We start from the raw sequence: 4741 nt of genomic DNA on the forward strand, positions 1-4741 counted from the left end.
CCCAAGGGATGTGTGGTACCTTCACGTGATGAACTCCTTGGGCCCCAGGGCTTGGGGAGAGGAGATGCTTGGACCTCAGATGGGGACAGCCCACAGCATCCCCAGGAGGATGCCTGGGTACCACCAGGAGCACCCTGCAGGATGCAGGCCAGGAGGATTAGGGCAGATGAAGCGATTGATACCCAAGGCTGCACAGAGATAATGGTGTTCCTCAGCTAATTTTAAGCTCCTGATTGGAATCCTCTGCGCTCACCTCCCCCTCTCCCTAGAGCAGATAAAGATCCTGGGCACCCAGGGGTGAACACCCTGCCCTTGCGTCCTCTTCCCCAATCAAACCATCGAGCGTTGCCACCCGCTGCGTGCACCGTGGGGAGCAGGGAGATGGCAGGGGGACAGGGGAGGTGGCCGCCTTCCTGTGGGTGTGTTTTCCAGAGCAGGGGAGAAACCAAAAGGGATCAGACACCAGCCAAACAAGGTGACTAGGTGGTGAGGAATGCAGGCACAGGCTCTGTGCATGTGAGATGCAGAGAGCAGATAGAAGGGCAGCTGCAAAATGCCTTTGCCGCCGAGCTTTTGGTAGCACAGCCACCACGCTGGCAGCTGGAGGGCAAGAGGAAGGGTCAGCCTCAGCATCTCCAACCTGGATGAAACAATGTGGAAGCGGTGCCGGTTAATGTGCAAAACTCATTGCCACCAGACACTGTTGCTGCTGACAGCTTAGCAGGGCTAATAAAGCTTTTAGAGAGGTATTGGGATGGAAAGAGTTTTAAAATAGTAAGTTGTAAAATGATAAAGGAGTTGGGTACAGATAAAATCTGAATGCTTGGGAGCGCAAGAGGATGAAGGGACAGGCAGGAGCTTACTGCAGGGACAGGTAATCCCCAAACCACTTCCTTTAGGGTTTCCAGAGATGGAGCTGGAGGAATCCTGAATCTCATCCTGGAGTAGTTTTCCTCCTCTGTAAGACTCTTCGGAGATAATACTGAATTTCTGTCCCAGCCTGAGCAAGGATCTGTCTGCTTCTCTGGGATGAAAGGGGTCTCGGTACCAGCGAGGCAGAGCGTGGCTCCCTGGGGCAGGGTGGAAAGGCTTTTGTGCAAAACTTGTCGGGAGTTTGTTGTCGGGATGTCGCCTTCAGCTGGGGGTGAGCTTGGCCAAGGAGCCTGCAAACCCTGCGAGGAAACGGGCCAGCAACTGCGGAGGGAGCACACGAGCTTTGTTTTCTCTGGAAAGCGGGCAAAAAGCCCAGGTGCCCCCAGCCTGCAGAGCCCGCGTGTGATGCTGGCTGGGGGGCTGACACTTCCAGGAGATGGCCCCGTTCCCACCCGGGGGCTTTCTCCTCTGGCTGCCAACCCTGCCCTGCTTCTCCCCTCTGACATTTTTGGGAGCAGAGCAGCGGGGGCAGCTCGGCAGGACCCGGTGCCTCTGGAGCTGGCAAAGCAGCGAAGGCTCCTTGTGCCCTGCCTCTGGCCTCCGAGTGGAGCTGAGGACACTGGAAAACTTCACTCTATTTACCAGAAGTGAGCACTGGGTCGAGCCCTGTGTTACGTGAGGATTTACACCCCCGTGCTGCTGTCCTGCTCGACTCCTGGCCGGGGAGCTCCCGGGACCATCCTGAGTTCGGTTCAAACGCAGGAGTCGAGCCGCACACGTCCTTGGCCCGTCCGCCTTTGATCTTCGGCTCTGTCAAGAAAGATGCTTTGGCAGGAATCTCGCCCATCAGGTACCATCCATAGGCGGCTGCGATGTCACAGCCGTGACCAAGCCCTGACAGCTCCAGGAGCTGAGGTGTTGCCAAGCTGGAGCCAAGCCTCCACCTTCTGCCCCCGGGGCTGGAGGCAGGCTACTTTCCGTGGCGTGCAGAGGCTCAGGGCTCCCTGCTCCTCCGCCTGCCTAATTCCTAGGCCTTAGCATTGTCACAGCCCCAGCAGAGCTGCCACCACTCGCCCTGGGACCGGCTGCACGGGCACGGATTGGGCTGTGGGTGGGAGCCACAGGGGAGCAGGGCAGGATGCTGCTGCCCGGAGCGGAGAGGCTGAAGCTCGCCCTTGGCATCCTCGGATGAGCAAAGCCCCGGTGCTGCCGGTGCCCCCCAGGTGTCGGTTTTACCGGGTACCAGCTGGGATCCGTGCTGCTGCTTCTCCCCGTCATCCTCTTCCCAAATCTCCCCCCGAAATTGCCTTCGCTCGGCTCGGGGAGGGGAAGCCACTAGATGGCAACGTTACCTGCAGTCTGGCCGCCTCTCCTGGGGATGCGAGCGGGGCTGGGGGTGCTGCCTGGGTGGGGGGGGAGCTGCTGGGGGACCCTCAGCGACTTATTTTAAAAAATCGCCTCGATTCCAGGCGTTGCTTTTCCAGCGCCACGAAGCATCCCCCCTCCGGCAGAGGGGTGACAGCACCAGGGCGCACAGACTTTGTGCACAGCACTTGCACTTCCAACGTGTCCCCATCCCTGAAGACTCTGCTTACCCGCAGAATTGCTCGGGTAATGCCCAAACTGTCTCTCGTAAGCCTGCTGGGGTTGAATTTTAAGGGATGCATCCCAAGAGGAGGCTCAGGTCCAGGTGCAGAGGGAAGCTGAGACCCTCCAGCGCTCATCCCAATTTCTGTCACTTTACCAGGGCTGCTCCCAGAGCTCGGGAGCCCTGATCTCACTGCGGCGAGGGACTGTAGGCATGACCAAGTCCAGCTGGCTTTGACCCAGGTGGCACAGGAATGCGTGACAGCCCGTAACCTGCCGGGAACACCCGTGCTGCTCCTTGCTCCCTTCGTTACCAGCACTGCCCACCTAGCTGAGCCCTGGTACATGAAGGGCTTTCGACGTGCTCAGGTGAGAATGCCAAGTGTGAAACCCATCTGAGGCTTGGGTTTGTTCCCCTGGAAGGGCAGGAGAAAGGGTGCTGAGAGCCCCCAGCACGGCGCCCTGCGTGCACAGAAGTTACCGACCTCAAGCCTGTGCCTCTGTGCCTCAGTTTCCCCATGTGGTGAGGCTTCTCTGTCTCCCCTAAAATAAGGAGGATGCAAGAACATCACGGCATGGCTCCCCAAGGCAGCCAGCCGGCCTGAATGGGAGTGCTAATTAATTAATTAGCCATCGCACCAAGGACACAGTGCACAAGGAAGTGAAACTACGGCGTGGTTTGGAAGAGCGGCCCCGAACAGCAAGGGGATTTGCTGCGCACCTGGGGAAAGATTTATGGGAGCCTTAAGCTGGAGCTCGTAGAAATGCAGCAGGTGAAATAAACCCTGGAGGATGGTCGGTGAGAGGGGGCAAGAGCCTGGAGAGGGGGAGCGTGGTGGTCCGGGCTGGGCTCTGCCCACCCTCCCGAAGTCCCCCGGTCCCCGCTGCCTCCAGGTGCTTGGTATTATTTTTCTTCCTGGTTTTAGGGCTTTTGTTCCTCCCCACCCACAGCCCTTTGAACTCGCAGAACTGCGTGTTTGGAAAGCAGCCTTTGTCACAAAAGTGCCCACGCTCCGCCGGCCACAAACCCTCACCCAGCGTGCCCTGAAGGTTGCAGCCACCGAGAGGAGCCCCGAGGGTGGGATGCCACGCACCCAGCGGTGCCAGGAGAGATGCCACTGCCACCCCGCAGGAAGGGTGGGACGTGGCCCGAGAGGATGGAGCAGAGGCTGCCAAGGACCCTTCCAGGAGATGGGAGCTGAGGGATGGAGCCTCCAAATTGTGCCTGGAGGTCCGGAGGTCTCGGGTCCTGGGTGCCTCCTCGTGTCTCCTCTGCAGGGAAGAGTGTGGCTGTGCTTGGCCAAGCAGCCCTGCCCGCTCTGCCCTCCCTGGCAGCGGGACTGCAGGTCTTTCCAGCCTCCACGCCTCCCTGCATGACTAAGAGAGCTGGCCGGCTCCCAGGGATGGCAGGACGGGACCCCAAACAACGCCAGGCTGCCAAGAGGAACAGGAAAGCCCAGAGTCTCCTTCCTCCTCATCCTCCTCCTCCTCCTCCTCACCGCCGGCCAGCTGCCTTCCCGGGCCAAGGGTGGCCCCGAGTGGCCCCGTCCCCGCTGGCCCAGATGGGAACGGCCGCTCCCTATTACTCATGGGGATGATGCGGGGGGGATGCAGGGGCGGAAAGTCGGAGTAAATGGAAAGTGGGCGCTTGCTGCTGGCCTTGTCTTCCCATCGCTGCAGCTGGAGCTGAGCTCAGCCGGCTGCCCCGGCCACCCCGGCGTGCAGCTCCATCCACAGCCAGGACAGGGACATCAAGGGGACGGGGGGCACGAAGCCACCACCAGGCTCCTGTGTGCACAGACGCACCCACAGAACACCCCCTGCCCGGGATGCAGCACCCCCATCCTCTGCTGGGGTGGAAATGATGTTTTCCTGCCCCACATTACCAAAATTCAGGGCTCTTATCCCAATTTCCCCATGGCAATGCAATGGCTGGGCTGGGCGAGTGAACACCCAGGTGATGGTGCCACTATTTCACGTGGTTTCACAATGGAGCTCCCGCGGGCTGGAGGGAGAGGTGCTTCCCACCCGAAACGCTGCTCAGAGCACCCAGTTCTGGGGTTAAAATTCATGATTTCTCCTTTAGCAAAAGCTAGATTTTCCTACCTATTCCCAGAGGTTCCAGGTGGATGGCAACAGATCGGGTGGGAAGGACCAGAGTGAAACTAGGGAAGCTTGCTGTTGTTTGTGGGTTATTTGTACATTTTTGGGTACTTTTTGGTGTATTTGTATTTTTGGTATATGTTGGTATATTTTTACAGAAAATACATCTTTCATGAAA

This window comes from Anas acuta, chromosome 25 (genome assembly GCF_963932015.1).
Source record: "Anas acuta chromosome 25, bAnaAcu1.1, whole genome shotgun sequence".
In the NCBI taxonomy this organism is placed as follows: Eukaryota; Metazoa; Chordata; class Aves; order Anseriformes; family Anatidae; genus Anas; species Anas acuta.